The sequence below is a fragment of the Saccostrea echinata genome, unplaced genomic scaffold (assembly GCF_033153115.1).
Source record: "Saccostrea echinata isolate AGI-Se365-2 ecotype Australia unplaced genomic scaffold, CSIRO_AGI_Sech_v1 ptg000081l, whole genome shotgun sequence".
Taxonomy (NCBI): Eukaryota; Metazoa; Mollusca; class Bivalvia; order Ostreida; family Ostreidae; genus Saccostrea; species Saccostrea echinata.
In genome coordinates, this window is record NW_026889830.1 from 476,242 (window position 1) to 497,243 (window position 21,002).

Here is a 21,002-nt window from a genome sequence, read left to right on the forward strand (position 1 = left end):
GACCTTTATTTATATATCAGAAAAATCCGAAATATATTAATTTTATAGGAATATACTGAATCTTTTGCGCAAGAAATTTTCAAACTATTGATTAAATGATTTATATTTTACAATATTTGTAAATGTTTGAAAATTAATGCTTTAAATAGGATATCCAAGATCACCCAAAGATTAAAGATAAGATCTATGAGTGTGAAACATTCGCAGGATATGATGTTACAGAGGCATACGAGGGAGGTACGTGTTATTCATTATTTTAATGAATTGATTTATTACACAGTAAAATACTGTACTCTATACTCTTATAAAGTAATACATGTATTTTTTTTCAACCGAGGGCAATAAACGCTTTTTAAAGGATTATTTTTTTATTTAAAGAAAAGAAAGTTTCAAAAGATTTTTATTTTTTCCTTCAATTTTTATTAGATAAAATTAAGCAAGGACAACGAGTTGTATTAAATCCGGATGTCGAAAACAAAAACAGCGATTTCAAAGGAAAACACTGTATTGGAACAGTGGTCAAAGCAAGAGACACCAAAGTTCTTGTTCTCTGGGACTCAGAAGACAAACCGGAGGAATATAACGTGCAAGATAAAACAGGCAAAAATCTGAAGAACAATTTGTTACTACTGGATAATGCTCAGACTGGTAATTCTTTTACCATAAATCAAGATCTGCTCAATAATCAAACCATCCATTTTATTCCTTTACATTCCTCTGAATTTAAGAGAAAATGTCAAAAAAAAAAATCCCCAAAAGGAACCTGAACAGAATTATAACCTTTAACCTTCTGTGTCAAGTCATATCAATTATCTTATTTGGTAAAACACTAATTGAACAAACATACTGAAGACTTTGAGAATCACAAATCGTCACATAAGAAAAATACTCAAGAAATATATGCACCAAGTTTAAAGTTTAAGGAGTGTCAGGTTTGTATTGTCTGAGGAAGGTTTCGTTTTTAAAAAAACAAAATGATATAATTTGACTGGCTTGTTACTAATAAACAAAGTCACCCTTATGGTACAATGGTTATGGCTATTACTCAGAGTCACGGAGTAAAAGGTTGATCCTTCCGTCGCTGTTAGAATCCCAATATAGGACTTGGAGACCGGTCCTCCGGATGAAACCCTGAAGTAGTAGGTGCTTGTACGAAAACGATCGAAGACAAAAAGTGTCGAGTATAGGTTTAAATTTGCAGCCCTACAAAGACAAATGGTAGCTTTTTAATATGAGTGAAAAAATCTTGAAGGAACGTTAAACAAATAAGTGACAGGGATCCAAAAATGGCACCCCACTTTTCGACTGATGACAATGCTTGGTCATTTGCTGAAGAAAAAAAGGTGTTTCAAAAGGGTGTTTGATTTATTTATTTCATAAGTGGGTCTTCTACCATGAATTTAGTCTGTGAGGAAAATAGTGATTTTAATAGAATTGCAGGAATCAAGGAAATGTTATTTAATTACGTTTACAAGCAACAGAACACTATTTCCTTTATGATACATTCATACATATATTTCGACATTTTGTGAATCAAGATAACAAAATATGACTATGGTATAAGCAAATAGACCTCCTATTCTTGTTTAAATAACAATTTGATATTGTATTCTGTATTATAAGGAGCTATACACGAAGCCTACGAATGTGACAATTGCAGAGAATTTCCCATACGTGGTATAAAATGGAGATGCCTTCACTGTAAAGACTTCGATTTATGTACGCGATGTTACATGCTTGATAAGCATAATATCAACCATCCATTTCACAGAAAACTAGACAATAATTCTAGGAGGTAAGAATTGAAAGACAATAAGAGATGTTAATTTCAAGTCATTTAAAAAATCCATATTTATAAAAATGAGAGAGAGAAATATTTTTTAATCAATGAATTAATGTCTCAGTATTGAAGTTGGAATTCGTGGTATGGACTCAAAAGAAAATAACCACAAAAATGTTTATGGAATATTTCCCGGTGCAAGAGTAGCACTACGAAGAGACAATAACAGAACAGGTAACCCTCTGCCTAAAGAAAAGAAAATGATTTAAATTCAAAATTCAATCCTCTACGTAGATGAAATGAGGTCTCAATGATTGTTGTACATATAATTTATGCTGCATAAAACAAAACAAAAAGAATGAAAATCCTGAAACAACAACCAAAAATTCAGAGGAAATGATTTAAAAGAATGATGATGCATTTTAAAAACATCAACAATAGAGTCATTCTAGTAAACTAAACTTATGCATTGCAATAGCTCGCATTGCATGATTGTAATAATAGAAATAGCATCTTATCTTTAATGTACACTTTGACGCCATAGTTTTTAAAGAATGACTATTTTTAAAGGTACAGTAAAAGAACTTAATAACGAAGAATCGAATCTGTTTAACTGTGATGCGTTCGTTAAATGGGATGATGCAAGGAGCGAGGAAAGATACAGAGTGGGAAGAGAGGGAAAAGTAGATTTAAAATGTGTGACGCCAGGAAAAGGACTCAAATATTATGAAGATCACTTACAGATTATTACAAAAGGTTTGTAAATTTAAATGTAAATAAAAATCATGAAATTTTGAATAAATGGACGAAAAGTCGGTACAGCATACATTTATTTAATGATATGAAATATATGGCTATGTTAGATTTGATTTTTTGCAAGAATTTTTATGCATAATTTTAAGGCATTTAAGTTGTATACATATAAAAGGCTGGGGATCATGAAATAGACATAGACTTGTGGATTAAAAGCTTTAAATTTGCAGACAATAGGAATTTATTAATGAATCGTTAATTACTACTTTTAAGTGTAAGGAAAGGAAACCATAATCCAATGAGGTTTGTCGGTAAATCAGTCAAATATATAAGTAGTATTTTACGTTTCATTATCATATTGATATTCAAAAGCTTTTTCGAATAATCTAGACAATGCAAAACCCGGGATGAGAGTTGTAGCAAAACACAAAGATGGAAAAAAAGAACAATATGTTGGAACAGTAATTTCAAACGAAGTAAGTTTTATTCTTCAAAAGTACCGATAATTGACACTTTCTATCGAATAAAGACACATACACACCGTCTGTATCAATAAAAAAAAAATCATATTTTTTTCTTATAGTAAAAGTGCAGACTAAAAGAATGTTTCAACACATTAATTATTATTTCTATAACAGCTAAACAGTGTTTTTTTAATGCAAAATCCAAACATTCAACAGTACAGTTCTTTTCAGTTCTTATGTCACCATTTTATTGTGAATTCAAGTCTGAGTATTTCTACTTATATTAAGAGAAAAACTTTCTTATAGACTGAAAAAGATTCCAAATTCTTCGTACAGTGGGATGGTGACGGAAAAGTGAAACACATTGGAAAGAAGAAAACAATTTTTCTTTACGATAACAGTCAAATAGGTAAAATATTTACTATAATAAACTCCATTGATCAAGGTTTTTCATAGCATTTTTTTGAAACATTATCTACTTTACTATTATTCAGTTTGATTTTACAGGTGTTGAACATAGTAACGTACGATGTGATGAATGTGGCAAAAAAATTAAAGGCGTGCGTTGGAAGTGTGAAAACAAAGACTATGACCTGTGTTCAAGATGTTACATGTCTGGTAAAGGAGAAATGAAGTTGAGGTTCTATCGAATGATTGATCCCTCTCAAAGGTATTAATTTTTGACAAAAAGAAAATTGCTAAGAACTTAAATACGATAAGGACATGACTTTTCCCATTCGTTGGCCCTTTTTGCGGGATTTGAGAAGAAATATACTGAATGATTATTGAATGTCTCTTGAAAGTACCTCTTGTTTCTTCATAATCTCACTATTTACGAACACTTATACTTATGCTAAACAATGATAGATTCCCTATTAATGAATGTATACGATAAAAAATAATTTTACTAGATTTAATTCATTTACTTATGCCACGCATTCCTGTTTAAGCGTTTGGTCTATTTTGCAGAGAAAAATTAGATCATCCCAGATCGGCATTTTCATCAGAAAACAAAATCCAAGCACTTGGATTATTTGAAGGTGCAACTGTCTGCGAAATCGAAAGTGCAAATGGTAAGCTTTTTGATACCAATAAGGAAGAAAACAAAGTACTTATTAGTCTTTTTTGATTGACATTCTGTTATTATCATCTACAGAAAATAAACAAGGAACTATTTCAACAATTACCAATTATAAAGTGAACGCAGGGAGGAATGTTGTTTCTGTGGAATGGGACGGCGATGATTATCCTAGGAGCGGATGGAAATTTACTGACCTGAAGTTGCATGATTTATTGCCAACCTTTAGATTTTATCCTGCTCATCTTCCGATACTTCAAGACGGTAAATCAGTATCTTTCAGAATAGTACAGTCAATCTGATTGGTCTAGAGCATGATACGCAAGTGCACTGGGGGGACCACCCTATTCAGACCTGATAATTTGGGACGTCTAAGTACTTAACAGTCCATAATTGTAAATTGTATCACATGCTTTATTATAATAATTAATCATTTGTAATCGTACACAAAAGATTTGATTCAACAGTGTATATCTTTTTAGAAGTCGTTTTATTTGACAAACGTACATGTATAAATTTCAGAGAGGGAAAAAAACCCTCGGTAAAGGTATGCAGAAAAGAGTTCTTGTAAAGTTTTAAGAACAGTAAGGTTATTATTTTTTTTTTATTAAGGACATGTTTCATGAAGAATAATTTAGACTTTTTTCAGAAAATATTTAGGAATTTTGAACGACGTTAACTTTATTTCGAAATGAAATTTTTCATAGGAAGTCAAAAATCTCGCATGAACAAAAATTTTGTAATTATTCTAACGTAAATTTTATCAAATTTTGCATACAATGCGTGTAAAGAATTTAATTCTTTAAAATGAAAAAAAATTATTTTACAGCACGATCCATTTTGATATTTCCCCCTCAAGAACATCTGACGATATTATGATTTTAAATTAAGAATATCTTGAGCAATTATTATCAATGGCTATGGTACATTTTACGATATGCTAAAAATAAAAATCAAAAGTCGTTGATAAAGTAAGCCTTCGTTTTATTTTTTTTTCCTTCAACGTTTCAGCTCCATAACTTTAAATATTGCATTTAAGTAAAAACGACGTGAACATTGATTTCAGATATGCATGGATATATCAAGGCTGGTGATGGAAAAACGAAGGTATGCAAAAATATAAAAGGAATGCCCTCAGCCTTTATTTTAAAGCAATTTACATGTAGATAGCAATGTTTTTATCCACATTTACAGAATATTACAAGCCAATCTAGGACAATAGAATTCATTCATAATTATTGCACTGAAATGCAAAACCATTATCAAAAGAATGAAATGTGCCTTACACAAAAACTAAATATTTTAGTTTTATCAATCTGCATTTATTGATTTGTATCACTTATAAATGAAATATAATTATTTTTTGAAAATAGTATGTAAAAAAAAATATTCATGAAAAAGATAGTTTATCATTAACACGTGTAAATCCTTTGGTTTTAACTAAAGAATGTTTCTCAAGCAGAAGTAACTTTTGAGTCTCTAGCTGTACTGCTTACTATTAACAGAGTGTGATTAAAATACACTTTAACTTTTTTTTTTTCTTTCTTTTTTTTTTATTAAGAATTCAATATTGATATATGAAACTGTTCTCCAAACTTGACCAAGGTGTATTTGAGTACTGAACAATTATCTGGGAGAAGAATAAAATTCATAGCTTATTTCTTTTGTTAATCATGTACAAAAATTCTAATTAAAATCAAACAAACGTAAACTAAAATGTGTTTTCTCTTTAGTTTGAAAACTTAATAACTTTATAACGAATATACTGTTTAAATTTTCTTCTGAGTCTTTTATCTTTTAGCTTTGGAATTATATATATATATATATATATATATATATATATATATATATATATATATATATATATATATATATATATATATATATATATATATATATATAGAAATATATAATATAAATCCACACACTTCGTAGTATATATATATATTGATTTGAAAGAAACATTTTATGGTCTTCAAGCAAGGATTGAAGAAATGTCTATAGAATAGTAAAATCTACAGTAACAAATTCAATGTTGTTTATTTTCGGTTGTTTAACGATACAATAAAAAATAATATTTTAAAGATATCTTTGAGTTCTACCTAATCTGGTATATAATTTGTTAGCTATTTTGTCCATCCTTTGGGAAAGCTATTATTTTTTTCAGAATAATACTGTATTCTTGTAACAGCTTGTGCTTTTAATTGCCCCTTCGCTTGACTTCTAACGTTAAAATGTCTATTGCTTACGTCGTTTCAGATTTCCGTCGATTTCTGGTTAAATGAGAACGAACCGCAGCTTAAACAAGAGAAAGTCCTACTGTATCTTCTGTTTGCTAGCAACCCTTACAAAGATATAGACAGCGAACAAGCAGAAAATGAGCGCAAGACGATGGAGGGTAGAAACAGACTCCTCCGCAATATACGAAGTGTGTCAAGTATGTAAAAAAAAATCGGTGGTTATTTAAAAAAATTATAAATTTGACTCTTCTGTGATGAGACATATTTGTTTTTTTTAATTAGAAAAAGCGGGGTTGCCGTGCTTGGACGTCGTTGGGAAAACCTTGTTCTATCAGGATAAAGTGATTATTCACCAGAAAACAACCAAGGAAACAATACAAGTATATCATTATTAAGTGATTATGATATTTAGAAATCTATCATAGTATTTTTTATCCTATAAGTAGTGGTGTAAGGTAAAGGGCATATGTTATTAAAGGTATTAGTTATGATAAATTTTGGATATATTTTAAATCCTTATTCAATGTCTAGATGTTGGTTAAAATGGGAGAATATGCATTTGAAAGAGGCGATTCAAAATGGAAAGAAAATGAAGTGAAATATTTCCAACGCATGATCGAAGGTATTGCATTGACGTATGATTAATATGAAAATGACCGTAGTTGGTTTCTTTTCTAATGCAATTTTAAATGGATTGCTAAGTTTGTACGGTCTACCTTTTTTTTTTTACTAATGAAGAATCTTTATATTTTAAAGAAATTTTAGTACACTTTCGTTTGTGTTTTGTATTTCATTTATGTACAACAAATATAAAACAATTCCAATTCATGAAAGACAAAGTTAAGAAATCGAATTAAAACATATACTGTATAAACATTGACGCTTTTAATCAACATTCTTACAAAAATGCAATAGATGAATATGAAAATTAAGTCAAACCATTTAAAATATGAAAACAAATATTGAAAATGAAGTACTAATTAAAAAAAGTTTTTATTTATTTTGGATATTATGTAAAGGCCATTTTCACTAATTTACAGCTATTTGTGGACACGTGGTGTTGCCTGTTGCTTTATCGCTTGACAACGGAGGTTTCCAGAAACAAATTGTTGCAAATGCAGTTGACATGAAATTTCCTATATTATCTTCCAAGGTACATGTAACAAATAAACAATATCTCAAATCTATAAATATTTGGTTCTCTTGAATCTCTCTGTGCCGCTTAGAATAAGGTTATTTGTGGGTGAATTAAAATAAATGACCACCAAACTGAAATTTTTGGGAAAAATTCAACTATTTATAACATATTTTTTCACTTATATCATCATATTGCACATGCATTTTAGCTTAAAATCCTGAAGTGGCAATAGAATAGACAATTGGATTAAAAAGTTTCAGAATTTTTGTTAGTAAAATGTCTTTTGAAAAAAGAAAATATCATTACACTTTTAAAGACCCTCTAAAATACATGATCACAAGAAATTATAGTTTTTTTATGCTTCAAAATGGTAAAAGGGGTATAAATGATTAAATCTAGACATTGATTGAGTATCCAAAAAATTGGCTTTTTGATTGTTATTTTACATTATTATTTCAATTCTGGTTTGAAAAGTTTTAATATGAAAAACATATGAAGCAATAAAATTCCCCGAAATTCATTTGCTTTTGTCTGTTCAAGTCAATTCTTTGAATCTAAGTAAAAAAAGAATTTTATATACGAGTTCTCTTACAAAAAATACTAGATTTTGAGGTGACCCTATGTTACATTATTGTGTTGCACTCCTGACATATGATATGTATTTTATTTAACATTGTTATAAAAATCATAACACACAGTAACCCATTCTTACTTTGTAAATCAATTTGTCGTTTTGATATTTTTCATCACTTACGGCATATTTTTCATATTTTTAAGACCTTAAAACATGGTTATTTGCAAAGTGTAATATATACAAATTGCATTTAAAAATATATGTGAAAATGATGAAAACTATTCCCTGAATTGACTGAAAATTTCTGTAATTTGTTGATAGACATAATGTTTTGAACATCAAATAGTATCAAACATTTTTTTTTCAACTTATTTTTTAGTAAAGATAGATAAAAACATTGGTAATTATAAAAGAGTTTTGTTGCTCTCCTGACTGCAGTAAAATTTAAAATTAAAACCATAGAACATAAAAATTCATAAAGTGTTGGCAGTATCAAGTGGTAATGAAATTGTGCAATATTTATTGTCCAATACTTCATAATTAAAACAGATGAAAGTATTTGAAATTCGCATCTTTTTGGAATTATTCCCTATTTATGCCAAAAAAACTAGCTTAAATGTATATTTAGAAGATAAAATATATTTTATAGCATATTTTCCCTTAGAGGACAAACACAGTAACCCACTAGAAAAATTCTACTCATCATTTTTTCTGTATTTTTATTCTTATTGGATGATTTATAATTCTAACATATTTGTTGCACTCCTTACAAAAAGCATTTGGGCCTTTAAAGTAAAATTGTGAAGTGAAAATTACATAAGATCTTGTTCTTTTTTTTTCGGTGAAGTTGAATAGGAATTACTTGAAATTTTTTAACAATTTTTAGTGTGTTTATTTTTAATATTCAATCAAAAAAGCACAAAAAGATAAAAACACATCTGAATTGATAAAATTGGAAAAGGAAGGATTTTAATAATAAAACTGTCAATTATTTAGTATCAAATTATACAAAAACATCATTATCAATTAATGAATACTTCTAAGCATGAATGGAAGTGTTTTAGTCATACAACTTGAATCTTTAAAAAATGTGTTGCACTCCTGACCATAGAAATATAGACCTGAAGCACTGAGAGATCCTGTAATTGATAAATCTATTTGGTTAAAATGTTCTTTGTGTCTTTATTTTCCAAAATAAAAATCAGAAAATCATATAATGATCATAGTTTTTTCATGCTTTGGAGCAAAATATCAAATGTTGCACTCCTGAAATTATTGGGTGTGCACATATACTTGACTCTCATTAATGCTGCTTGTGATTTATATAACAATATTTAAGTTTTAGAATGTTTATCAGTTATTGTTTTACACTTAAAAATTCATTTTTGTTTTAATTTTCTTTCAGAATTTTACAATTGATGTTTTTTTTTTTTTGGCAACACTACATTTTTTCTGTTGCACTCCTGACATGGTATAACAATTTTTCAAACATCAGTCATGATCAAAACTTGATTAAACAAAAGTTACTACAGTCCACATTTAAAGCTCAATACTTTGACTATTATCAGGAAAGTCTTTATTTCCAACATAAAGCATTATTATTTATTTCACAAATCTCCAAAAAATATTGAAATTTCAAAAAGTCACAAAAAGCTGTTGCACTCCTAACAATTTTAGCATCATTTTTGGGCATAACGTTTTTGTTAATTGAGATATCTACGAGATATTCGGCAGGTATTTAAACACAATCTAAAGACATATGCTAAGACATAGAAATCTATTTTCATTGCCTGTATTTTTAGTGTGGGTTGATAAATATGCGTTTGGTCATTTTTTTTAATTCAGCCCTGTTGACTCTGTAATTGCTTTTAAATTATCAATGACATGACGAGAATATTTACGCTTCATCGATTTGGGTAGAAATCAATCCACATAGTTTCACAGAGATAAACAGATCATCTAAAAGTATGTGATTTGATATATGCTTTATCCAACGCGTTGAAATGGTGTATCTTCGCTCGGCAAGCCTGGCGAAAATACACCATTTCAAAGAGTTGGATGAAGCAAATATCAAATCACACAATATAGATATATATTGCAATGACATTTTTTTTTTATTTCTTGTTTTCATTTTTGCTACGAAGAAATCTACCAAAGATGCAAGCGTGACCTTGATTGATTATTATCGGGATAATTTTAACAGAGAAGAATATACCCATGTTTTATTAGCAACGGAATACTTATTTAATATTAACATTCCTTGGAAAGTAAAGAGGGAATTCGACGCCCGAGTGTTTCACAATACGGAGTCCATACTCAAGGATGACGAATGTGAAATTTCCTTCACAGATGAAATTCCACATGACCTTTACGAATTGGATGCAATAGTATGTTGCATGGTTATTGCTGGTATGTATATATAAAAGGTGATTACTAAATACAAACAACTGAGATAGTTCCTGAAAAGAAAATAGAAGCTAATTATGCTTAATAAAATTTTACCTTATATGACAGGACGTTTTTCATCAGGAATTTGACTCACTGGAAGGAGTCTTACACAAATTGTGTTGATTATATATTATTCCTAATTCGCAGCTCTGTTAAGGCTGAATAAAGGGGGCAAGGCCTAATTTATACGGAAAATGTCTCCTGTGACATCACACAAAAATAGCAATTCCTCACAATATAAGAAAATGAAATAATGTGCGGTTTTAAACTGGCTAAAATTGATGAACTACATCAAAACTTACCACTGCATTCATTTTTGTCGCTAGTTAAATCCCACATAGGAAGATATAAACAAATCACTGATCGCAATGCACTTGTCGACATGACGCCATCATAGTAAAATTTGACGCATTTTGAGTGCAGTGAGAGGTGGATCAAGTAATTTTTCAACAGTGAAAAACGCATTTTATTATCAAACAGAATATTATTTTCAAATCTTAGGTAGACCATTAATACAAATCTGAAACCTTTGTTTAGAGCCATTATTTAAAAACTATCGAGAGAATGTATTGAATTAACTCTACGTGTTTTTGTTTACAGGGTGTGTATGTTTCATGCCGAGGTGCCTCATTAAATCGCCTTTTCGCAAGGGCATATACTTAATAGATCCTGATTATTTTTTGAATATGCATAACGGAAACATTCCTTAACTTTAAAAGTGCTGCCGCTTTCCCGAATTCGAGAACATTACTTAAAAAATAAATAATATACCTGGTAAAGGTCACACATATTTCGACTAGAGCCAAATAACTTGAAATTTAAACTAATAAAATTCGAATTCTATTGAAAGCAGCAGCACTTTTTATAAACTACAAGTTATATAGATACAATATATTACTGAAATTTTTAATTCTAACTAGGGTATGCCATTGTGATATTGAAATTTGTTTATGACCTACATACAGTAAATATTTTATGCATTTATCACGTGACTGTCAAATAATGTGACCGAACCAAATTCCGTACAGAGGGGGGGTATACAATGTTATTCCAATTAATTAAAGTCATGTGATAAGATAGTAGCTTATAGAAGAAAAATCACAGGTTTATAATATAATTCAAGTAAAGAGCCCCTCTATACACTGATGAACGATTTCTTTGAATATAGAGAAAATTATATGATGTAAAGGTGTAAATAATGAGTCTATTGGCATATAAAAATGTAAAGTATGCTTGGATATATTACAAATTGAGAAATACTCCGTACATTTGTTTATATATCAAAGACCAGACAACTCTTAGTTGATGAAAATATAATGAAATTAAATTTCTTTAATGTGTATTGTAAAGAGGATCCTTAAAAGAAAATGTTTCATTCAAATGTTTGTATGGGGTCTATGCCTTAGTTAGTACATAATACAGTATTCATGTTTTATTGAATGTTTAGGAAAAACAAACACATACTGCCATTCTTTTTCTTTTATTTTTATGTGAGTGTGGGGGTGGTTCTATAGTAAAAACAATAAATTAATCAATTAAACAAATTATGATATAGATTTGCATGTCTTGTGGCTTTTTTGAACCATGTATTTCTTACAGTGTGCATGACAGAAAGAACTCCAACGATGTTCAAGGTAAAAACAGTTCCTAGGAAAATTCCTTTAAAAAGCTTTTGACTTTCTGTCTTTTAATAAAATTATTTAGGCTCTATTTAATCATTATTTTATGAATGTTATCTTGAGGATTGAAACACACATTTTTAAAGATATAGATCCCTCTCTTTGGAAACGAAATTCTTTGGGGCTTTCGTTCTTAAATACTTGGGAAAAAGTACTATTGATGGGTATTTTAATAGCTCATTTTGGTATTTTTTGCCTTTATTTCCTATTTCTTTTTATTTTGTTTCAATTGACATACATTTTTGCCAAAGTAAATTACATTTATTTTATTTTCTTATCTGAAGATAATGATAAAATGAAGAGATCAAACGTCTTTGTTTTCTCATATAAGATCAAACTTTGCTGATTAACAAATGTTTAAAATAAATAAAAAGAGTATTAAATATGGAAAACCCAATTATTAAAAAAATCATTTTATAATTTAGGAAAAATATGCCAATCCTCTTTGTATGTACCTTCTAAAAACAGGAAAATGGAAAATTCCAAAAGACAACATAAAGGACTTTTTCAGCCATCGTTCCATTGAATATATATTTGAAAAGGTATGCAAGGTTCTGGAAAAAGTTCGAAATACTCGAACAAAGTCATTATTTATTGCATCTTTTGGGAATAATCTCCCGACCTAAAGAAAATTATGCATGTTTTTTGAAAGAACAATTTGCTATTTTTTTTCTCCTGTTAATGTATTTCAAAGGACATGGCACATGAGTTCGAAAATGGTCTTTGGGTGGATTTAAAGGAGTCAACAAAAAATGTATACCTGCCACCTGTTTGGAATGGTAGGTTTTTATCCGTTATTTAATTCAACTTGCAATTTAATTGGATACAGTATTTTGTTAATATCGCAAAAACTAATTTACATACGTCGCAATGTTTTGCGTCAAAAAACGTATAATTTGTTTTTAGAAGTTACGTGTACAATTAAAATTTGTATACTTTGAAAGCATTCTTGGGGGAAAAATAGTTTTATACAATATAAATGATAGCAAATTAAATCATATGGTTTATACAGCTTAAACTGCCCAAATTCAAGTAATACAGTATATCTTGGATAGCTTATGAATTCATACCTAAATTACATGAATAAGTGTTTAATTATGTATTATTTCTGTTTTTCTTTCCTATAACTGATTTATAATTATAGAATATCAATTTTGTTCTAGGTGATAAGCTACAGATCTCAATCTCTGGCTTGTTTGGATTGATCTTTCTAGCTTTGTTGAAAGAAAAATTTTACACAGGTGCTAAGCAATTCATTGAAACAGGATGCGTAAGTTTGTTTTTTTATTTTTTTTTTAATTTAATCACTTTTAATCATTTAATTAATTAATTTATTATTATTATATTTATTTATTCATTGCATGGATTGGAAATTAAATAACTTAATTATGACTAAAAATCCTAGCAAAACGATTTTCTATATAATCTTTAAAAAAAACGACAGCATAATTTGACTGTAATGAAAAGGTGCTCATTTTATTCTCTTCAGCTGTATAACTACTAAGTGCGTATTTGCTTATTCTTATTGCCTTTGTAATTAACAGGTGCGAATTCCCTTTATTCTTGTTGTTTCTGTAATTTACAGGTGTGTATTCAATTTATTCTTGATGCTTTAATTAACAGGTGCGTATTCACTTTATTCTTGTTGGCTGTGTCATTCTACAAGAAGCCGTTGATGACTGGAGAACAAGTGAAGCAGATAAAGAAAAATTTCAGCTAATGATAAAGTAGGTGTAGAGAATTTCAGAAAAAGCTTTTGACATATACATTAAAAAAACGATAACAGAAGAATAAAGCTAAAAACTTCTTGTAACATCATCTCCAGAAGAGTATACTGCAAAAACTAGATACCAATTATCTAAACTTCATTCAAAGTCAACGTTATATGAAAATTAATATTAAATTCAGGAACATCGAGATGTTATTTTCATACCAATTTAAATAGAAAGTAAATTCTTATTTTAGTCAGTTTGTTATTTTGAATATAAATTAATCTAACTACATGTATAACCATTACATGTCAATAAATCTCATATCAACCACTTATTGATATAATACTAGTAAGGAAAACAGTTTATATACCAAAGAATTATATAGACACTAAGATGGTTTCTTGTTTAATAGACTCGCACTTATGCACTGCCTATATTTTTTAATTATCTTCTTATGTTTATCAATGTTTATTATTTTTTATTAATAGAAAATTCACACACCAAGCAATTCGTATCATCAGCTGTGTTCATGAAGCTGATAAACAAAAAGATCAACAAGCACAAACAGAGGAAAATAAAAAGAATGAAGTCGATAAAAAGGAGAAAATAGAAGTAGGAGCAAATATTCAACATTCTGGCAGACTTCTTCTTAATCATGGTTATCTTACTGGTGGCATTCAAACGGAAAACCGAATTTTTCTTGACAATGAAGTTGTGAAAAACATTCTTAACCAAATGTGGTACGGGGGAGAGAAGATAACCAAGCTAAAAGTTAGTATTTATAATTTCAAATCTTTATAAACACACGTCTTTGAAGAACTTGGATTTAAACATTTGTAAAATTTAAAGGTTAATTTATGATCAAAACATATTTCTCTGATTATCAAACACCACGTTTCGTTTAAAAAAAAGTAGGAGAGTGTGCCGTGGAAAAGAACAAACAACAGCTAAGTTTGATATTCATTTGAGCAGCTAAAGTAAATGCTTATTATAGCTGCTGTACAATTAACATTTAAAATGTATCCGGTCAATGGCTATACATTTTTAACATAAAGTTAAAAATTCCCATACCGTAAATCTGGAAATTTTTACTGTAGATAAATTTTTAGCAAATTTGTGCGTGCATTGCATTCGCAAAAATATTATTCTTAAAAATAAATCTACAGCAAAAAATATAAACAGCTGACAGCTGGTGTCTGTTTTGAACCTGGTGAACCCGATATCTGAAGGTTAGTTAAAGTTGACATCGTTTTTATATATTACATGTACATGCGTGATTTCATAAAATGTTATGAAATCTTTAAACAGTTTCGATGATTTTTCTTTTCTAATATTTTTATCTGATAATTGAACGTTGACATTGTTTAATATTGTATGTACATTCGTAATTTATTGTATGTACATGCGTAACTTATAAACTGTTATGAAAATTTTAAGCTCTTTTTAATTTTAGCGCCGAAGATAATTCGCAAAACTTTAAAACGTAAAAATTAATCAGCAGCTTTTTGATCCAGTTTCGCAAAAATAAATCGACGTAAAAATTTCCAGATTTACGGTATTCTAAATTATAATATGCTTTCTGTCAATTTGTCTCCATATAATTACACGTAATACCCAACTATTTTCGCATATTGTTCTAAGGATTTATATAGCGTAAGCATACTATGCCAAAATAGTGCACAGCTTCTTTTCTAAAGAAAATTCGACAACACTCACGCTGGGTATCGAACTCACGACCTCAAGATCGTCAGTCTGACGCACTACCGATTACGCCAGATACTTCGTTATCTGAAACACAATATTTCAATATATATAGACGTAGTTTCATACATTTGTCACATAAAATAAAAATAAACAAAGTAATTTTGTCGAAAATTGTTTCATTTTTTTTTTCTTTTACCCAACTTAAATTATTTTGAAGCTATCTGTTCATCATACCTAACTGCATGAAACACTTTTAAAATTATGGCCTAATTGCACCACAACGTGACGTCATAATCTTGGATTACTAACATGTTTATTAGATATGATGAAACATTGGAAATGGAAAAAAAAATATTGTCGTTTTTATAAAAGTCAGCATAATAATAACAAAAGTGCACGAATATTCGGGTTACATCAAAACAATTGATATTTTCTAAAACTACAGAAGAAACTAAACAATTTTTCTACTCAAAGTTTTTCTGTGCGATGTTGAGAAATTATCATAAACTTGAATTGAATATTGCATATCATTGCAGGAAGTTGATAAAAATACGCATAAATGACTGATTTTGTGCTATCTTCTGTTAGAATTTTCTTAATAACAAACACAATAAAATAAAAAATGAATGCCATAACCTGAAAGCTAGGACTTTTCCCTACATTTTTTATTCCGGACATTATAAGGTACTTGCATCCGTTACAGAGATATTTGTCGTTGAATATTGGAACTTTTACGAGTAAAACACACAAAATGCACTATGACGTCATTTGACCTTTCACATGCACAATGAAATCGTTCATGAGCTCAGTGTAAAACAAACTGGTTCTTTTGATATTTGGAAAATATTTATTTTTTTTAAAAAATGAATTATTTGTAAAGAAGAGTTAATGTACGACACGTTTTGAGCCATAAACATGTAATAAAAGGATTTTTCCATAGCTTTAGGAGACACATATTATATACATGTATAGTAATAGTCTTTGGCCCAACGCCCCGATTGCGTGCACCCATTGTATCAGAAATCCCTGTTGAATTTTGTGTCAGTCCTACATGTAGTAGGAATAATCAATCAAATAATTAAATATTTACCTTTACCATTTTCCTAATCTTCAGATTTATTATTAAGAGTGAAAAAAATGTAAAAATAAATTTCTAGTACTTGGTGTACTTTGAAAGGAAAAGTGCATTTTTATGAAAGCGACAGGATAGATAACGCAGTTAGTCTTTTTTTTTCTATGATAAAAAGATAATAAAAAAAAACTGTCACAATGAAAAATATATCAAAAGTACTACGTAGTACGTCGTAAACGTAGACAAACAAACAGCTGATTTTAATCAGATTGCTATATTTACAGAAATAACTTCTGAATAAACACACAGGAAACTGGGGTTTCTTCGTTCGTGTTAAATTCATTTTTTCAGTCATCACAGAGCTAAGAACAAATCTATATCAAACTGGATAAAATGGAAAACTTGGGATAAACAAACAAATTCTCCCTCACTGCCTAATCCTTTACAGATTAGCCGGGATTACAAGTATGTGTATTGAGGAAGTTGAAAAGTTGAATCTACTGCTACAACAAAAATAGAACGGGACAAATACGTAAAATATTTGCCAGAACAGCTCGCAAAAATAGTAAAATGCGCTATTGGATATAAAAACCACCATTTTACTATTTTTCAAAAGCTGTGGAGAAATGTTAATGAAAGTACAATCAGAAGTATTCGGAAACTATGCCTAAGCTCTATAATTTTGGTAAAACCTGTGTTTTTTCACTATAGAAATCAACGGAAAATATTTTTAAAACACCCCCTTTTTCCCTTTTACAGCAATTATGAGTTATTTAACAAATGTATACCAAAGCTCTTGTTGTTTCATGATGTTTAAAGATAAATTAACATGAGTTAAACATATGGAAAAAATGAAGGATCATTTATCCATGTCCATGAGTATTTTAAAATCTGAGTACTATTTTAAAATCTGGTGATGTTCTAAAGCCTGATTTCAATGGATATACATCTTTTAGCCCCCTTATAAAAAGAATTGCAATGAAGACCAATTAACAATTTTACACTGTTATTAATTATGTAATATTGTAATTTTTGAATTTACCGGGTGGTAGTAAACAACAAGAGGCCCATGGGCCATGTCGCTCACCTGAGCTTATTGGCGAGGAAGAAGCAGAAATCAGTTCGGTATTGAACGGGGAAAGGGGGGGGGGCAAACTTTAATTCAAATTACCTCAGGATGCTTCCATATCAATATTACTAATCATGGCTTTGCTTCTTTAAACAGGAGAATTTTAAAGATTTTTTTCCTATGTTTTCCACCGTCACGGTAGCTTATACTGTAGAGCTTTCGCTCCGTGATTGGAAGGTAAGAGGTTCGAGTCCCGGCTGCGACTGACCTAAGTCGATAAAAAATAGGTAGCAACTGTTCCTTCGCGAAGTGCTCAGCACTTTGAAGTGAAAGTTGCGGGTCTTTCAGATGATATCTTAATAACCGAGGCCCTGTGTCACGACAGGCGTAGGCACGATGAAGATCCCTCACTGCTCAATGGCCCTCGGCACTCAGCCGAGTTAAGGTCTAAATTTGAAGGCCTTCACCGGTATATGGTGAAGTCTCTATATGAGTGAAAAATTCTTGAACGGGACGTAAAACAACATACTATCAATCAATCCTATGTTTTCCTATGTAAAACTCTGATTTCTCATTGTGGCCCCACCATAAATTTGAACAAATTTGAATCAACACATCCTGAGGATGTTTTTATTTTATAATAATATGACTAATCATAGCTTTGCTGTTCTTGAGCAAAAGATTTTTCAAGATGATTCCTATATTTTCTTTTCTTATGCAAAACCTAACTGACCCCCTGTTGTGCACCCATGATTTGAACAAACTTGATTCCACAATACCTAAGGTTGCTTCTGTATAAATATGACTAATAATTGCTAAGTTGTTCTTGAGAAGAAGATTTTAAAGATATTTCCAATGTAAAAGCATTTCACAGTAGAAAAGGATTTATCATAAGATAGTTTCAAAAATGTTATTTACTAAGAAGTAATTAATTAACAAAAATTATATTGAAGTCTATGGGGACAAGCGATTCCTTTTAAAAGTAAATGTTCAAATAATATGAATATTAATAAATACTGTGGTGGAAAGATGCATTAAAACATTAGAAATAGAATGACAATTGAAAACGATTTTTTTAACCAGATAATTTTTTTATAATTGATTTTATTCATTGATTATAAACAGAGGGAGATAACCCTTACCAAAATTCAGGGTCATAAATTAGGACACATCCCACCCTTAGATGCTAATAGTAATAAATAGTAATTACGTCAGAATATAGTGAGTACAAAACACATCTGTTGTGTATTCAATTTCATTGAATCTGTTGGTATTAGGGATGGAATACCTAAACTTCTTTGCTGATTCAGCATCCAACTTCTTCTGCTAGCTTCTGAATGCCTGACTTTCTCAAAGCGTTGCCTTATATACCCTTTGGTTTGGCTAGTCCATTCCAAAGGTTGTTAGGTCATACCATTATTAGAGGTCTTCGGTGCGTTTTACTCGAATATGTCCCTTAACCATTACACCTATATATTTCTATGTAAAATTTCCACCCCCTCTTGCGGCCCTGTCCTACCCCCGGGGGTCATGATATAAAAAAAACTTGAATCTACGGTATGTAATGAAGCTTTCACGTAAGTTTCATTTTTTCTTGTCCAGTGGTTCTTGAGAAGAAGATTTTTAAAAGATGCCACCAGATTTTCATAAATTCTTAATCATTTCCCTTTGAAAGACGACGTGACACTTCCTGTGAACAAACTTAAATTCTCTTTACTCAAGGATGCTTTTTAGCAAGTTTGGTTGAACTTGGCCCGATGGTTCTTGAGAAGAGGTCTAAAATGTGACAAGTTTACGGATTACAGACGACAGACGGACGCCGGACACTCTTTGATCAGAAAAGCTCACTTGATGATTAATTGATTGATTGTATGTATGTTGTTTTACGTCCCATTTGAGAATTTTTCACTCATATAGAGACGTCGCCATATACCGGTGAAGGGCTTCAAATTTTGACATTTACTAGGCACTCAGGGCCATTGAGCAGTGAGGGATCTTTATCGTGCCAACGCCTACCGTGACACAGGGCCTCGGTTTTTAAGGTATCATCTGAAGGACCCGCAACTTTCACTTCAAAGTGCCGAGAGCCCGGCGAAGGAACAGTTGCTACCCATTTTTTTTTTATCGACTTAGGTCAGTCGTGGCCAAGATTCGAACTCAAGACCTCCCGATCATGGAGCGAGCGCTCTACCGACTGAGCTACCTTGAACGGTAAAAGCTCACTTGAGCCTTCGGCTTAGATTAGCTAAAAATTACAATATGACAAGTTGTCATATTGTAATTTGTGGTATTTACCTCCACTCGGTATATTCAAAAATTACAATATGACGATACATTTGTAATATAAGTCAATAACTAGTGAACTCTTGTTTGCAATAAAAAAATAATGACAAAATTGTCATTTTTATTGAATTAAGGCGCGTAAAATGTAGGCTGGAATCGAGAGTTAGTGTGCGTAGTTCTTTGCCATACTCTCCCCATGGTCATCTTTTAAAACTTAATGATGAACTAGTGATATTGTATGTTCGAGTACATATCAGGGTGTTGTGATTTCTCAGATGCAGGTCGCTGGAACTAGGCAAGTAATTTTATTCAGTGATAAAACTCTACTTACACTGTAGTAAATGGGGGCCCATTTGATGTAAAAAACGACTGGGCATTGTTTCTTCTTAAACACATGGGTTTTCCAAAAAAAGAAAAAAAACGTGTATTTAAGGCGAAATATTTTCTGGCATGATTCCAAGAACATCAAATCAACATTTAACAAACGAATAAGAGACAATGTTCAGCAAAATCCCTCCTCCTCTCACTTCGACCAACGTTTTATAGATGTCAATTTTTGTAACGTTGATGTTTGTAATTTTAATGTGTACCATGACGTTGAATATATATACATGTATCCATGTTTTGTTAGAAAGTCCCCTTCTCAATTTTTTTTTTGTAACCATGGCAACACTCTTCATTGAAATAAAAATACTAAAATAAAAAATTGTGTATCTTAGTGTACTTTACATGTGTACCAAATTTTATTGAAGTCAGACAAAAACTGTAGGAGGGAAAGCGATTTGGAAATTGCTGAATATAGTATACCCGTGTTTTATTAAGAAATCCCATTCTAAAATTACTATTTTTTGTAACCATGGCAACACTCTTCATTGAAATAAAAATACTAAAATAAAGAATTGTGTATCAATGTATACTCAACATGTGTACCAAATTTAATTGAAGTCAGGCAAAAACTGTAGGAGGGAAAGCGATTTGAAAATTGCTTATAATTACGACAATCAGACA

The 21,002-nt window shown here is 30.3% G+C and overlaps 1 long non-coding RNA gene across 1 annotated transcript; it reads left to right on the forward strand.

Moving 5' to 3' along the window:
* The first annotated feature begins 6,596 nt into the window (after positions 1 to 6,596).
* LOC133176706 (uncharacterized) lies at positions 6,597 to 10,228 on the forward strand. The gene is made up of 4 exons (XR_009719542.1): positions 6,597 to 6,695; positions 6,847 to 6,937; positions 7,356 to 7,468; positions 10,172 to 10,228. It is a non-coding gene; the product is annotated as an uncharacterized LOC133176706 (long non-coding RNA).
* The last annotated feature ends 10,774 nt before the right edge of the window (positions 10,229 to 21,002 follow it).